This window comes from Elephantulus edwardii, unplaced genomic scaffold, assembly GCF_000299155.1.
Source record: "Elephantulus edwardii isolate Elephantulus edwardi_28Jun2011 unplaced genomic scaffold, EleEdw1.0 scaffold00008, whole genome shotgun sequence".
Taxonomy (NCBI): Eukaryota; Metazoa; Chordata; class Mammalia; order Macroscelidea; family Macroscelididae; genus Elephantulus; species Elephantulus edwardii.
In genome coordinates, this window is record NW_006399758.1 from 26,706,374 (window position 1) to 26,724,240 (window position 17,867).

Consider the following 17,867-nt stretch of genomic DNA (forward strand, 5'->3'; position numbering starts at 1 on the left):
ATGTCTTCTGCGCATTTTAGAATTGGGTTATCAGTCTTTTTCTTGTGGAGGCCCAGGAGTATTCTGTAAACGTTTGTTTTAAGACTCTTGTCTGAGATGGAATTACCAAATGTTTGTTCCCAGTCTGTAGGTTTTCTTTTCACCCTGTTGGAAAAAGTTTTTTAAGTGCTTAGAGATTTAATCTTTAGAAGGTCCCATGCATCAATTTTATCCTCTTTAAACTGTGCATTTCTGGTAGTATTTGTCAGTCTCTATCATTTTACCCCAAAACTAGACTTTCTGATGTTATCTATCTCAAAGAATGATGCCAGAAACCTAGGGGTCATTTTCAACCCTTTGGTTTTTCAAAACCTTGTAGTTAACATTTTTTTGACATTTTTTTCCCTGTTTGTCAAATTTATCCAGTTCAATCCACTATTATCAACCTAACCCAAACTTTGTCCCCTTCTTATCCATTTTTACCCTGCAGCCAAGGTGATCTTCTCAAACTCCAAATGTGTTTAGGGTACTTCTTATGGCCCTTTCTTCTCTCTCATTCAAATACCCTTCAGCAGCTTCCCAAAGACCTTATCAAAAGACCTAAAGCTGCCTGCAGGCAGTCACTCCCTCCCCTCTCAGCTCACACTCTCATTTCATGACCTGCTCCCCTTCAACTGCTCCAGATAGTTGGGCTTGCTCTTCTGTCCTTCAAACTTGTCTGGACCCATCCCTCTGCAGGCCTTTGTATGGGCTAGAGAGTCATTGGGGTTAGTCTCTATCAGTTCCCTTACTCCTGGTCTCACAATTTTGCACATTCCTCAACAGAAAGTTATATGTATAGCTGGTATTCACATTTGTGAATATCTTGTTGTTGTTGTTGTTATTTGCTGTCAAATTGCCTGTGACTCATAGTGACCCTGCGTACAATAGCTCTGAACCCTGCCCTATCCTGAACCAATCTCATTGTCTCCAACACACCTACTCCCATTACCCCAGTCACTGAGTCAAGAACATGGGGCACAAGAGAAGGAATCAATCACAGATTGATCATTTATGTCTCTTTCATGAACTTGAAAATCCTGAAATCTTTAAAAGTCAACAACAGCATGCCAGGGTTGTTAGGTCAGGTTACTTAAGCAGAAGAAAAAGTAGGCTGTACCTGAATTGTACTTGTTCAATGAGCCTAATTGTTCCACTGACCAGTGAGGCATAATAACTTTGCACAGGACAACACTGACTGTGGCTGGCCTGAGGGAAGTAGATCTCAGAGCAGTCAGAAAATTTACCAACCTAACGTAATGATTTGATTCTCATTTTGCCAGCAGGAAAATGACTTGCTTGCCCCACTTCAGTGAACTGTCTTTTTACAGCCAAATGATGCTACTAATTTACTGCAAGTATCGCCAACTGCTTTGACTGTTGTTGTGCAAATATGCTTATGAATTCCTCCTTCCCTGCCCACACTATCTGGCCTTCGAGAGTGGAGATGTAGTTGATAATTTTATAACATATTTATATTCAGAAGCCTATTATTACTTCAAAGATCCCTAGTAGTGCAATCTATAAGATGTGGGATTGCTAATTGAAAGACCAGTGGTTTGACTCCACCTAGGTAAAGATAGGCAGTCCTGTCCCCAAAAGATTTACAGAAACCTGACGGTGGATCACCATGAGTCAGAATCAGATCTACAGTAGTGATTTTGGTTTCATTTATTAAAAATTTTAATTTTATTTTGAATTAATGACATTAATTAAATCCCGAGACCATACACTTTATTAAAAGTCCTGAATTACCATCATAGTTAATAACACATATTTCATCCAATAATTGTTATAAATATTGATGTTAAACACAGGATTTAAGCACTTATTAAAAATGCATTCCCCAATGAGTTTTTTTCCTAATTAATATTCCAAGGATGAGATTGTTAGAATTAGAGTTTGTCATAGATTTTATTCCTTTTCTTATTTCTTCTTTGCTTTCTGTTACACAAGGAAAGGACAATTTTTTTTTAGAATTTAATGAAAGTTTATCGAGAACTCAGATATCCATTCATTCATTGTTTCACATTTTCCTCCCTGTCCCCTCCCTCAAAATTTGCTTTTCAGTGAGGAAAATTCTTCACAAAATATAATGGAATAGATGTATTTTCTTTTCAATTTCTCCCTTATATTTTCAACTTCTTCCATAGTAAACCTTAGTGATCTATCACTAAGTGATATAGTAAAACTTCTTCTGTAGTAAACCTTAGTGATCTATCACTGAAAATTGTCTTTAATGATCAACTAACACCTCAATTCAGTCCTTCAGTTTTGCTAAAAGCATCCAAGTTATGAAAGTGGTTAATACTAACAGATTGTTGTTGTATGTCTCATTGAAGTCACCTGCAACTCATAGAGACACTAGTACAACAGCTCTGAAGCCTGCCCTATCCTGAGCCAGTCTCACTGACCCTGACACATCTTATCCTATTGCCCCAGTTACCATGTCAATCCACTTCATCCGGGATCTTCCTCTCCTGCACTGTCCCTCCACTCTTCCAAGTATGATGTCCTTCTCCAAGGACAGCTCTCTCCTAGCCACTAACAGATCAGGGACATTTATTTTTCTTTTGTGTCTCTTTGGTGCCCCCAAGGTTTACTCATTCTGGGGCAATGTAATGTATCCTGGGGTAAGGTAAGATTAGGGTAAGTGAAATTGTGGGGTAATATAAGATTAGGGGTAGGTGAAAGGTACACCTTATTTTTTTTCTTTCTCTTTTCCTCTTAAGTGGGAGATAAATGATTGTGAAAGCGCAGAATTGGGAAACAGAAAAGCAACTTGAAAGAAACATTCTCCAAAGTCTAGTTTGAGGAAAGGGTGAATATGAAAGTTGACAGAGAACTAGAGTTCTCTTTAAAACAACCCCTCATGCTCACACATCCCTTAGAAATTCTTTGTGCACCCTCAGGCTAAGTATATCCCTGTTCAGGAAAGCACTGGACTAAACCTGAAAGTATTAGAGCTTTGGTTAAGCAGCTACATTCCAATCTCAGAGTACACCCTCAACCTTGAATAGATGGGTGAACCACCCTAATTGCATCTTGGAGATGGGTGGGTTTCTTTTGTAAAGCTTGAGCTCAGGAATTATGTTAATTAGCTTCAGACATAAACTGATATCTTCTGACCTTGACATTTTCTTTAGATTCTGGGAGGAGTGAGTAACCCTCTTTGGAAGCTAAAGTGTGTCTGAAAGTGTTACTGGTTTTCAATCCCTTATAACTCCATTTTTATTGCTGTGACTAGCAGTGATAGTTCTGTCCTTTCCACATTTTGTCACTTGATCCTTCTAAAGGCAACTGGTTTGCATTTGTAAATTTGTGAGAGATTGATTAGTGAGAAATCCATAGTAACTGAACAGAGCCAATCTCTTTGACCCACCTAGGAAATAAACTTGTGTACTACACAGTAGCTGTAAAACAAATATTTGCAATGGTTATCCTAATTAGCATAAATTCATAATGTGTAAGTGGTTTTAATAGCAATTTGGTTTTCAGGGAAAAGAAATATCAACTCTCTAGTTCTTTGTCTTCATTCTTCATGCAAATTCATATTAAGGAAAGAATCTGTTTCTGTATAAAGGAGGCACTTCCAACTTGATCTGAGAACATCATCTAATTCCATTTGTGATAGTTTGAGAAATGGAGATCACAAAATATTCAGCTAATATAAATATAGAATTTTCAAATTTTTAAAAGAATATGAACTTATAAATGACACCATAAATGGTTTATGTCATTTGCATGATATAGAAAATGTCAATTATTGTTATTGTTTTAATTTAAAAGACATTTCTTGCTTGTTGCTGTTGTTGTTATGTGCTGATTCATAATGGACCCTCTAGCAGGTTTTCAGAGGCTGTAAATCACGTGAGAGAAGATTGTCCACCTTTCTCCCATAGAGATGCTATTGGATTCAAACCACATGCTTTTGAATTGGCAGTATAATTACTTTCATTTGCACTTAGGTTTACATTTAAGGTTTAGAGTTGATGAATGTGGTTAATTTGTTACTATGTCTACTCTGCCCCTTATTAAAAAAAAAAAAATAAAACTTCTCAACTGAAAATTCCTTAGGTACTATACAAAAATATTATTTAAAAGCCCCATAGAATATTTCTCTTCCATTGTTTCATTTGATAAAATTCTACTTTGAGGGAGCTTTGGTGGCTTAGATGCAAAAAGCTGTGCTGCAATCCTGAAAGTATGCAGTTCAAATTCACCAGATGTTCTGCTGGAGAAGGAGGAGCAATCTCCTCCTGTGCTAGTGGGATCTGACTCAAAGGTACACAACAAGGAAAAAAAAATTCTACTTTGGTTTTTTACTGAAAGCTCAAGTTTCTATATTCCTAGTTATCTGCATGTTCATATATTCTTTCATTCAACAAATCTTTACTGATTATCCACTGTGTCCCAGTCATTATTTTCAGATGATGGAAGTACAATACAGAGCAAAACCAGAGATGGAGCTCTGTGCTGATGGAACTTTGTGGAGGAATAGGCAGTGCATTAAAAACTGCAATTGTGTCACGGACTAGGAAGGCTATGAAAATCAGTCTCAGAATATGTGACTGGGTAGGGTGTGGATGGTCAGGGGAAGCTTCTCTAAGGAAATGATCTAAGGATGAATGTGGAAACAGGAGGGAAAAATATTAAGAGTGAACAGCTTTGCAAAGGCCAGATAGAGATCAAAGCAACCTTGAAGGGCAAAAGGAAGCTAGTGGCTGGAGGGAAGGGCTGGGAGAAGGAACTGGGCATGAGGTGAGGCTGAAGGCATAGATGGGAATCAGATCTTGTTGGGCTCCCAAATGTGGTTGAATTTTTTTTCTTTTTCTTTTTTTTACACATAAACAAAGAGAAAATAATTGAGACCTTGGTCTAATTTTAAGCAGAAGGGATTTGATTAGGAATCATGAGTGTGGGTGGGATGACAAGATCAGATTTTCATTTTGAAAAGATTACTGGGGAGCAAGGATTAGAGTACATAGCCAGAACCTGTCGGTACATTGTGACAGATGCTTCGCTCAAAATATGCATGTAATACTACAGTTTTGTAAAAGAAATGGTGTTTTAAATTAATTGAACTTTTAGGTAACATTATGGTTGTCATATTTTTATTTTTTTGCTGAGGGGAGGGGCAGAATTAGTTTATATTAAATGCAAAAAGAAGAATGAACCATATCGTTTCCCAAAAAGCCCAGGGAAAATGGAATTTAAAAATCTCAAGCAACAAAAACCAACTACAAGTCTTGGAGTAAAGCCATCATTTTTTAAATCAAATTTAATTCAAAATGAAAATAACGTCACTGATTTTAACTAGATTCAATAACAAAACATTCAAATAGTGGGAGGGGGGAATCCCAAGAAAGTATTTTAAAAGGAGACATTCTTCTACTAATTGGCATTCCAGTGTACTTTCTCTGAAACTCCCTCTCCATGCCTAAACACACCCCACCCCCCATAGACTACATGCTTCTGGGGACCATGGGCCTTCTTCATAGTCACTGCTGTCCTGGAGCCACTGTGTCAACGGGCAGTGTTTCATTCTGCTGTATATAGGGTCACTGTGAGCAGGTCCCCAGGAGCTGACCTGATGACACTTAACCACAGACATGGCTCTTTTATTTAACAATTCAAATATTTTGAATGTTGTTATGTGCCCTCATTTATTGTTAAGCCTATTGTTACTAATCCATTCATTTACTGACTGGATTGCTCTAATTTATACATGCTGAAGGAGCTCGTGTCTCAGTGGTTAGCATGTTCCGCTGATAAGCAAATGGTCTACAACTTGAACCCACTAGCACCTCCACAGGGGCTCTAATGGCCTAGAGGTAAGAAACTGAACTGCAACCCCCAAATAGACGCAGTTCGAATCCACCAGCTGCTCCACAGGAGAAGGATGTGCAATCTTTTTGCATGTGGGATTTGTTATTGTTGTATAGTGACAAGTTAGAACTGACCCTTAGGTGACCCTCTAGCAGGTTTTCACAGACTGTTAATTGCACAGTAGAAGACTGCCCACCTTTCTCCTATGGGGCAGCTCTTGGATTTGAACAGCATGCCTTCGGGATTGCAATGCAACTTCATACCATTAGGCTCACTGGAAGGTCATCTATGAGTCAGTTCTCAATGGCACATGTACCAACAACAACATAACTCACCAGGAACAAAGTTTTCTTACATCAATTGGATGGAAGTTCACATTTTTCTCTATTTTTGTCAGCATTATAGTGTTCAATAATAGTGTCTTTGCACAGTCATTGATGCACATATACTAGTGGGGACATTTCTGAGTAAGAGATATATGGTAAAACCTGTGAAACCTGGAGGCTGTGTGTAAAGTGAACATCTGTCAGAGAAGGAAAATGAAAATACAAGTTCGTGTCACTCTCTTTCAGTGTGGATGCTGTCTACCTGCCTAGCCCTGTAGTCCCATAAAAGCATTTTTTTGGTGTACATTGTTCTTTGCTTTTAAAGGGAAAGTGCCCAGCAACAATAATAGCAAAGTTCAACAGGGCACTTAACAAAAAATGCTGGCAAGGTTGTAGAGAGATTGGAACTCTTATTCATTGTTGCTTGGAATATAAATGGCACAACCACTATGGAAGGTGATCTGGCAGTTTCCCAGAAAGTTGGGGAAGGGGAAAGTTGCAAACAGAAATACCATTTGACCCAGCAATTCCACTATTGGGAATATACCCTAAAGAAGCCAGAGCCTCAACTCAAACAGATGTATGCACACCCATGTTTAGTGCTGCGTTATTTACAAAAGCAAAGAGATGGAAGCAGCCCAAATGCTCATCAGCAAATAAATGGATAGAAAAACCTCTGGAATAATTTACACAGTGGAATATTATGAGCATTGTAAAACAATGAACTTATAAAACACTAAACAACATACGTGAACTTGGAATAAACACTCAGTGAAATATCTCATTAAAAATGGACAAATGCTGCACAACACCTGTTATAAAATAGGACTGATAATGGGGGTTAGGAGAATAGGAAAAGACTGGATAGAAAATGGTTACTGCCCTGGAACAGATCAAGGGAAGGACTATCTGAAAAGAATGTATGCTTAGACATTGTATGTATAACAATAATCTAGAACAAGAGGTGCCATGAACTAGGGGAGGGAGGAAAATGTACAACAACGAAAGAATAAAAACCCAATCCTTGTGTAAATTTTATTAAAAAATCACAATTTTAAAAAATAAAAGGGTAAAACACCTATGCAAAGAAAAAAAAAATAAAGGGAAGAGAGCTCTGGTGGCCTAGTGGCAAGAAGCTCCACTGAAATCCCAAAGGTGTATGGTTCAAATCCACAAGATACTACACTGGAGAAAAAGGGGCAATCTCCTCCTGTGCCAGTCAGATCTGATCTGACGGTACACAACAAGAAAATAGATAGGGAAAGCAGCTATCTTTTTATTAGTTTCTCTTAATAGTTTTGTTGTTGTTGTTGTTTTGTGCTTTGGAGCTGGATTCTCCAGATTTTCTCAGAGGCTATCCAGGAGGTTGCCCAGATTGCCTATCCTTCTCCCCTGGAACTGTTGGTGGATTTGAGTTTGCAGTGCCACTTCTTCCCATTAGTCCACCAGAACTCCATTTTAATGGTTTTAAAAACCTTGTATCCTTTCTCCATACCTATTCAATCTGTATGCTGAGCAACTTTTTAAAGATGCTGGACTCTATGAAGAATGTGGCATCATGATGAGAGGAAGACTCATCAATAAGCTTTGTTATGTAGATGACATAATCTCACTTGCTGAAAAGTGGAGAGGACTTAAACCACTTGCTGCAGAAGGTCAATGACTACTGCCAATGGATTGGATCACAACATCAACAAAATAAAAAATTCTCACCACTGGACCAATAGGCAATGTCACAAAAGAAGGAGAAAAGATTGAAACTGTCAACGGCTTCATCTTACTGGGATCTACAATCAATACCTTTGGTGTACCAGCAGTCAGGAGATAGGAGATAGAATGCACTGGGAAATTCTATGGTCAGGGGCCTCTCCAAATTACTGAGGGGCAGTGATGATAGTTTGAGGACTAAGGTGTTCCTGATTCAGGCTATAGTCTTTCCAATTACTTGCTTTGCTGCTGAGAGTTGGACAATGAATAACAGAAGAATTCATGCCTTTGAACTGCGAAGCTGAAGGAAAGTATCGAATATCCCATGGACAGCCAAAGGAACAAAGAGGGATGTCTTGGAAAAGGTGCATCCAGAGTGGTCCTAAAGGGGCAAAGATGGTAAAGCTTTGTTGCTTTAAAGTTTTTAAAGGCATGTTGCTAGGCGAGGCTATTCCTTGGAGACGGACATCATGCTTAGGAAGGTGAAGGAAGGCAAAGGAAAGGAAGACCTTCAACCAGGTGGATTGCAGTTACTGCACCAAAGGGTTCAAGTGCGCCAGAGATTGTGAGGATGGCCCAAGTTAGGACAGGGTTCTGCTCCAGTTCAAGTGGGAAGAAGGCCAGAGCAGAGGGCTGGGGGGAGGAGAAGGCTGCTCCTTCCCCTCAGATGGGTGGAACTGGGTGGGGCAGGGCGTGTTCCACTCCCTTCTCAACTCCCTTCCTCTTGAAGCTTCTCACTGCCCCTGCCAGTTCCCCCAGCTCGTCCAGCTGCTGCAGCCCTGAAGATAAGGTGTCCCAGAAGTAGATTACCCTAGTTTTCATATTGTTTACTCACAACATCCAAAGCACATAACCTTTTCCACAAAACATGTTGTGGATGGTAAATGCATCTGTCAACAGTACAGACTTATCAAAAAGTGGTATGCCCATCAGAGGTGAAAAATTTTTGAGACTAAGAGAAACAAGGTATCCCACTGAGTTTTGGTTCTCAGAGGTTTCACCGTGTTGGTATTTTATTTTTTTAATACACTCAGCCAAGCAGCCTAGGTACAGGCATCTGTACCTACCTACATTCCCAACTATTCCATTCTGCCAGGCTTAAAATATTAGGTGTTTTTTATGTACATTCAGTTTATTGACCAAATCAACACATCTTTTCATCTTTACAAATCACATTTTTGGTATAAATTTCTAATATATGCCCTTTACACATTATAACTTCTGGTTCATTGATTTCCTTTTTTTCATTTTTAATGAGATCTTTTTTGCATTGGTGATTTTAAACATCCACCATGTACAAAATGTCTTTTTCCTGGTTCACTTTTTCCTTGTTGTGTCAAGTTTTGTAAGAAAACTTTTTTAAAAAGGCATGCTTTAGCTTCCACCATCTTTCCTTCCCTCAGTCATGTGGGGCCCAGAGACACTTGTGGAAGAACAATCATGATTGCCACCCAAGGAGAACTCTAAGTCCAGTTCAAACTCGTGTTGGTGGGGGTGATGGTGGTACAAGAAAAACAATAATTGTGAAACATCATTTGACTGGTGAATTTGAGAATTATGTGAATTTGAGAAGAATTACCTTGGCTGTGGAGGTCCATCCCTTGTGTTCCACACTAACAGAGGAATGATTAAATTCAACGTGTGGGATATGTCTGGCCATGAGAAATTTAAGGGACTGATGGATTGCTATTATATCCAAGTCCTGTGTGACATTACAGTGTTTGATGTTACGCCGAGAGTTACCGACAAGAATGTGCCTAACTGGCATAGGGATCTGGTTCAAGTATGTGAAAACGTCCCCATTGTGTTGTGTGGCAACAAAGTGGACATTAGTTAAGGTAAAATCCATCACTTCCACTGAAAAATCTTCAGTACTATCACATTTCTGCCAAAAGTAACTACAACTTTGAAAGGCCTTTCCTTTCGTTTTGTAGGAGACCCTAACTTGGAGTTTGTCGCCATGCTTGCTCTTGCCCCACCAGAAGTTGTCATGGATCCAGCTGTGGCAGCACAATTTGAGGATGATTTAGTGGATGCACAATTGCTCTCCCAGACGAGGAAGATGATTTGTGCAAGAATCAAGCTGGGGACCAGGGTCTCGTTTTATTGGCAACCATCCTGTGACATTAGTGGTGCTATGTGTTTGCCACTTTATTATCTAGCTAAGCAAAACATGTGCTAATCTTGGGATGCTGAAGATGAGTGGGCTCCAGAGTGAGTGTGGCAGTTAGAAAAACCCTTCATTTTTGGGACCTACATATTTAGCTCTTTTGGAATGCAGTTGTTTCCTTCTTGAGTTTCATATACAAGATTACTACAGTCACATCACATTATTTCATGGTAAAATCTTGTTATTGCCATTCCCATTCTTTTTGGTGGAGAAGCTCTGGTGGCCTAGTGGCAGGAAGCTATGCTGCAGTCCTGAAAGTGCATGGTTCAAATCCACCAGATGCTCCACTGGAGAAGGAGAGTCCCGTGCCAGTCAGATCCAAGAAAAAAAGAAATTAAAAAAAGGGAATATGTTAAAAATGCATGCTGTAAAAATGCAGCAGTTCTAGGGGAGACTCACATTGACTGTTGATGGTTAAGGCTACAGTGTGAACTTGGCTGGTCATGTTCTCAGTCTTTTGGCAGTTGTGTTCTGATGACATGTGGAAGTTATGTGATAATGTAGCAATCTTCCATTTTCACATAAAGTTTATTTTCAAACGATAACCTTGTCTTCAGAACCTTTCTGACTTAATGGGCCATAATTGATTTAATCAGTCAATCATTGTTAAACAATTCTTTATTTAAATTTACAGCCATTGCTTAGTTTGTTTCTTTTGCCTTTACAAACATTATAGTGAACATCCTTGAAACTAAATTTCAAGTATATTATTTCTTCATGGTATATCCTAAAAGGGAAATTTCTGGCAAAGAGAATAAATGAGAATGTCTTATTAGTATCACCTGGTTGCCCTGCAAAGAAAGAAATTATAAAAGGTAAAAAAGAAAAAAAAAAGAAAATTTAGATATTTTTACAATACAAAGGAGTGGAAGATCTTTAAAAGAACAAACAAAAGGCAGAAATCTTATGGGGAAAGATTAATAAGAATTTTTTTAAAGCATACTTTTTTAAACATATTCCCTTTTTAATTTTTATTTTTTCTTGTATACTGCCAGGTGTATGTCATTAACACACAAAGTTGTCACATAATTTCTTTTTCACTCTCTTGTAGTACATGTCAACTATCAGAGAAAATGATAGCCAGTACATAATAGTATCTATCCATAGCCATTAAAATATTATAAAATACTTACTAAAATAGATGAAATACACATAATTTTTCATCACTATTATGTGTTGTTGAATTGACTATGACTCATAGTGATCCTATGAACAATGGCTTAGAACCTTACCCCATCCTGAACCAACCTCACCATCTCTGACACCCTTGACTCCAATGTCACAGTCTCTGTTGTCAATCCATCTTATTTAGGGTCTTACTCTCCTGCATTGACCTTCCATTCTTCCAAATATGATGTCCCTCTCCAAGGACTGGTACTTCCTGGCAACATGCCCAAAGTATGTGAGATGGAGCTTCAAAATCCTTGCTTCCAAGGAATAGCCTGATTTCACACTACCAGACCTGCTTGTTCTCTTAGCAGCCCATGGTATATTCAATACTCTTCTCTATCACTACAACTCAAAATCATCAATTTTTCTTCTATCATCCTTAGTTATTGACCGACCAGCTATCTGGTCCATAGCAAGTAACTGCAAAGACCATGACCTGGATCAGGCATACCTAAGCCTCTAGAGCGCCATTATTGCTCTTCAGTACTCTGGAGCAGTTACTGACAGCAGATTTTTCCAATTTGTCTTTTGATTTCCTGGCTGCTGGCACCAAGAGCACTGATCGTGGAGGCCAAGCAAGCTGATGCTGTTAACAATTTCAATCTCTTCTCCATCTATCATGATGCTGCTAATTGGCCCAGTAATGAGAATCTTTGTTTTCTTGATGATGAGCTTCAATCCATATTGAAGACTGTAGTCCCTGAGCTGCTGGAGCAAATGTCTCTGGTCCTCCTCAGTTTCAGCAAGCAAGGCTGTATCATCTCCACAACTCAGGTTGTTGATGAGTCTTCTTCCAATCCTGATGCCACATTCTTCCTCAAAGAGCTTGGCCTCCCAGATGATCTGTTCTGCATATAGATTGAAAGGGTATGGAGACAGGATGCATTCCTGGCATACACCTTTCCTGATTTTGAACCATGCAGTGTCTCCTTGCTCTGTTCTGATGACTGCCTTCTGGTCCAAGTAGAGGTTTTGCATAAGTACAATCAAGTGTTCTGGGATTCCCATTCTTCTGAAATTTAGCACGGTTTTTAGTCATCCACACAGTCAAAATCCTTTCCATAGTCAATGACACACAGATAGATATTCCTCTAGTACTCTCTGCTTTTAGCTAAGATTCATCTAATACTGGCTATACTGTCCCTAGTGCCACAGCCTCTTCAAGACCCAGGCTGTATATCTGGCAGTTGTCTGTTGATGTGCTGTTCCAGTCATTTTTGGGTAATTTTCAGCAGGATCTTGCTTGCATGTGACATTAATGATATTGTCCCATAACTTCCACACTCTTTCAAGTCACCTTTTTTTTTGGAATGGGAATAAATATGGATTTCTTCTATTCAGTTGGCCACATGGTTGTCCTCCAGATTTCTTGGCACAACCTGGTGACCATGTCCAGGGCAGCATCTGTTTGTTGAAATATGTCAACTGGTAGGCTATCAATTCCTGGGGCCTTATTTTTTGCCAATTATTTCAGAGCAGGTTGAACTTTCTCGTTTATTATGGTTGGTTCTTGATCATATGTTATTTCACGAAATTCTTCTGTGTCAGCCAGTTCTTTTTGGTATAGTTACTCTGTATACTGCTTCTATCTTCTTTTGATGCTTCCTGAGTCATTCAACATTCTGACCACAGCATCCCTAAATATTGCCGCTTGAGGCTTGAATTTGTTCTTCAATTCTTTCCGCTTAAGAAATGTTGAGTGAGCTTGCCCCTTTTGATTTTCCAACTCTATTTCATTATAATTCTTGGCTTTGTCTTCCTGTGCTGCCCTTCGAAATCTTCTGTGGGTAGTATGTGTTTAATTCCACAGACTGATAGGCGATTGTTTCTTGAACCTGGTGAGGCAAGGTATTAATATGTAGATTACTAAGAAGTTAAAGACAGCCAGCCTCATCCCATAGTTCGAATAGTAACAAGCTGAACTACAGCAGATTAAAATGAAATTAGGGGACAAATTGGTTGGGGATGTCCCACTCTTAAGGGGTTCCCCTGGTAAGCACAATGGGGAATTCCCTTTAATGTGGTAGAACCCCAAAAGAAATGTAGGGTTTTGAGGGGAGGACAGATCCCTGCTTGTTAGAAGACTGAAGGGAGTGGGGGAATCCCTAAAAACTCCATTTACAGAGTACATGCCCTTCTAATACTCAAAGTTCCCTTGGCATTGGGTATTCGGAGATATCTGTGATTCCTTAATCTGTTTTTCTGATTTGATCTTCCTTCAGGGTTTAGAGCAAGACATGTGAATACATAAAAGTACATGAAAAGTATAAGCAATTGTAGAGCTCAGTTGTTAGGAGCTCAGTGGTGCTGGGATTTAGATCTCTTGTTTGCACTGTTTTAATTTGGTGTCATTAATTTCAAGTGTCCTTGTGGTACAGTGGTTAAAAGTGCTTAGTTGCTTCAGAAAAGTCCACAAGATGAAAATGTGACAGTCTGCTTCTGTAAGATTACAACATCGGAAGCCCTGTAGGGCAGTTCCACTCTGTCCTACAGGGTTGCTATGAGTCAGAGTCAAGTCAATGGCAATGAATTGTTTTGTTTGTCATTCATTTCTAACTAGTCCAAGTTTAAATACCATTCCAGACCGAAGACAATGTGGATCTTCCAAACATAAGGCTGCAGCACCTATAATCCTAACACAATTAACACCATACTCTGGTGGCCTAGTAAGTAAGGAGTTCCAAAGTCAGGCAGTTAGAAACCAGCTGCTCCACAGGAGAAAGATGGACCATCTTCTCCCATGCAATTTATAGCCTCTGACAATCCACTGAAGGGTCAGCTATGAGTTGGTTCTGGCTCAATATAAATGAGAAGCCAAACATAACATGTTGTTTGTTTAGGTCCCATGGAGTCGCCTGCAACTCACAGCAACCCTATGTACATTAGGTCTGAAACTTGACTTGAGTATAACATTGTGCTTTTTTTTTTTCATATAGTGATTATTATGTAACATAATATCAAAGATGAAAAGATTTGTTAATAGTTTTAGAAAGAAAATTTTAACAGTGGAATAAATATTGAATCTATTTTCACTTTCTGCCATCTCAGGCAAGGAATTCTCTTCACTTGTCTCCTTTTTACAAGAGAGGGGTGGGGAATGATGTTATAAATTTAATAATGAATGTTTTATCAAAGTGCCTCAAACTAAGAAAAATAATTACTAATTTAAGAAGTACAATGCTATTATTAATGTAATATAATCATGTTATTTATCATTATACTTTCATATATTACATCAAAGTACACACTATATACAGTTAAGTGAGCAGAAGCTTCTCATTTGTATAGGATACACACTAAGCAAAAATTCTAGGTTCTACTGTCTTAAATTTCCATAGGAACAAAAAAAGCAAGATCAGAACATCCAACAAAAGATATTAACCTTCCTACTTAGAATTTCAAGATGTTGATCACTTTTAGCTAGGTAAAAATGTTGCTGGTAAAAACTTCATGTGATTATTACTGGAAAAACAATGCAAAGCTAAAAATCCTTTTGTGGCAAATTAATAGAGCTATCCTTTACATTAAAATGACATCTAATCTATAAGGTAGAATCACCTTTTTTTTACATTTTGACATAGGACATTGCTCATGTACATACACATTCAAACTACCATCAATTGAGAGTTACTTTAAATGTATATAGACTATTTATGAGTCTGCAGGTGCATTCATGCATTAAAAAAAACACCCCAAACAACAAAAACAAGGTGTGCTTCTTTTTTTTAAAAAAAAAAATCCCAAATAAAAAAACCTTTCGACAAATGGCATTTAATATTTTGCAAAATGTTTTGGTTTTTTTAAAATTTTTTTTTATTTTAATAATTTTCATGAACATTTACAGAGATTTTGGATATTTTGTAAAATGTTTTAAAAATTTTAGAAACCCACTTTCTATGAAGATGGCGCCAATGGTGCCAAAAGGGAAGAAGGAAACCCCTGTCTCCCCCAAAACAGAAGCCGAAACAAAGGCATTAAAGGTCAAGAAGGCAGTCTTTTTTTTTAGAAGGCAGTCTTGAAGGGCATCAACAGTCACACACAAAAATGAAGATCTGCGTATCACCCACCTTCCAGCGGCCTAAGGCGCTGAGACTCTGAAGGCAGCCAAAATACTCCCGGAAGAACACCCTCAGGAGAAACAAGCTTGACCACTATGCTATCAAGTTCCCCCTGACCACTGAGTCAGCCATAACTATGATGCTTTGGATGTTGCCAACAAAATTGGGATCGTCTAAACTGAGTCCAGCTGGCTAACTCTAAATACAATTTTTTCTCACACACACACACACACAATTAGAAAACCAACCAGAAATACATCATATATTGAAAGACTTTAAGTAACAACAGGCGACATTGTTCTTATAGCAGTTGATGGGCTGCTAGAAAAATTAAACTACCAGAAATTCTATGGGGCAGATCTATTCTGTCATATGGAGTCGGGATGAACCCCAATCGACATGAAGACACTCAACTATATCTAGAGATTTCCTTTTTCTTCTTTTTGTTGTTGTTGTGTGTCATCGAGTCAGATCCAACTGGCACTTGAGGAGACTGCCCAGCCTTCTACAGCAGAGCAGCAGGAGGATTCAATCTTTGGGATTGAAGTGTAGCTTCTTGCCACTAGGCCACCAGAGCTCCCTTAGATCTAGATGTTTCTATAATGAAATTGGTTTAAATTCCTAGCATAACTCCTCCCATTAAATATGATAGTTTGTGGTAAGAAGTTGGGCTGCTATCCCAAAGGCATGCAGTTGGAAACTATCAGCTGCTCTGCAGAGGGCTCCTCCCATGCGATTTTAAAACCCCGCTGGAGAGTCAGCTATTGATGGATTCCAACTCCACTACACACAAAACATAGTTTGTGCATATATATTTTTTTTTCTATGCATATTTCATTATGCAGTATTTTGTTGTTGTGTATGGTCGAATTGGAACCGACGGTAATATTACCAGTATTAATGTGTGTGAGATATATATATTAGTATATAAACATTTTTCCCACTCAACAATCTTTACCTTGGACACACTTTATTTTTTTTTATTCTCATCTAACACATTTATTTCCTTAAAGGGTAAAAAGTTTGAAAAAATTATTTTCAGGTTTAGTGCACACTGCAAAACAGTAAGTCAACTTTAAAAGACTTTAGTACTTAAGGAATTGTAATCGCTTTAAGTGGGAATTGACTCAATAACCAAGTCTGAGGTTTCTGCTTTTTCAGAGGTTTGGGTCGGATTTGTGGTGTTTCCCCCCCTCCTTTTGTAAACTCTACCAAGATTGTAACTACTGAAGCATCATTTTCAACTCAGTCATAATTGCTTTCAATTCTGTATTAGTATAAATAGTTCAAAAATTAAAGATTTAAAAATTCACTCCGTTATGCATACTATCTTCGGAGCCACGCTACATCCGTATAAGCAGACTCCTCCCCGCTCTTGGGGAAAACCCTGCCTAATATTTATAACGTTATGACATACTGTAATACTCACAAGGTGGTTGTAGAACTATAACACGACTGGAGTTATCTGATTGGCTGCTGGTGATGTAACACTCATGTCAATACTTCCCAGTGAACGCACGTGTTCGACCTTTTATTTAAATTTCCATTTCATCACAGCAATAAGACACTCGGGGCGGTGCATTTTCTGTGAAATTATTATTGCCTGGGGCTCGAGTTGCTGCTCATATACACAATGCATCAGAGGAGGATGTGTCCATGGTTGTAACCTCCTGCGTGAAAAAAGCACCTCCCGGTCTCGTCTTTGTGAAGGAACAAAATAAGTTCACTTCCTCGGGCACTGCCACCCACCCCTGACCAAATGACAAGGCTGGAGCGCGGCTCCCACCGAACAGTTATTTCCAAAAGTCCCAGGTGAACTCGTGGCGAGAGCAGGAAAATGTGCGTCTCGGGTGAGGGTAGGTGCGTGCGGGCAGCGGGGAGGCGGCCAGACCCTGACACTCGCCAGCTGTTTGTCCTCCGCGTAGCCCGGCCCCGGCTGCACACGCCCGCCCCCTCCCCGAGACCCCCAGCCTGCCACTCGGCCTTTTGTCCCCCGCCCCTCTGCCGACTTCCTTCCCCGAGGCCGCACCCCCGCCCCCAGGCCAGAGGCGCGGCCCAGCCCCTTTCCCCGGTCCCCAGGCGCCCCCACCCCACCCCAGCCCAGCCCCAAGCCCAGCCCCCCTCCCCGGCCCCCACCCTTTCCCCCTCCAGCGGTTACTGCTACCCCGGTGCATTGTGGGCGCACGGTCCGTTGTTCATTTGCCATTCGACCTCAGCCAGGGCCTGGTCGGACGGAAACGCTCCACCGGCTTTATTGTCGGCTCGTTATGTGGCGGAGCTCAGCAGTTTAGCGTGCCTCTCGCCCTCTGCGCCTCGGAAGCCGGCGGCGGCGTTGGAACTCCTCGTAGCCCCGGAGGAAGGATATCTGTTTCGGAGGGTCTGTGTGCGCGCGCGGCTTTAAAGAAGCAGCGGAGGGTCTCCCCGCACTCCGCCTCTCAACTTCGAAGGCCCCGCGCGCCCCCGGCTCGCTGCTCACCTCTCCGCCGCCCGCCCCCTTCTCCGCGCGGGACGCTGCCGGGAGCGCAGCGGGGCGGGGGTGGAGGACGAGGAGAGCGGCTGGAGGCGGCGGCGGACGCAGCGGCGGACGCG

General features: G+C 40.1%; 1 protein-coding gene and 1 pseudogene across 2 annotated transcripts in view; both read left to right on the top strand.

Annotated features, from left to right (window-relative positions):
• The first annotated feature begins 9,320 nt into the window (after window positions 1-9,320).
• LOC102875035 lies at window positions 9,321-10,004 on the top strand (annotated as a pseudogene).
• A 7,555-nt stretch (window positions 10,005-17,559) lies between these two features.
• The window catches only part of ZBTB10 (zinc finger and BTB domain containing 10), a 23,586-nt gene continuing 23,278 nt past the window's right edge, over window positions 17,560-17,867 (top strand). Inside the window, exon 1 of one of the 2 annotated variants that reach the window (XM_006880488.1) lies at window positions 17,560-17,659. The gene's annotated coding sequence lies outside the window, so the exon portion shown is untranslated. The remainder of the gene's footprint in view (window positions 17,660-17,867) is intronic. The other variant, XM_006880489.1, reaches the window with a different exon arrangement.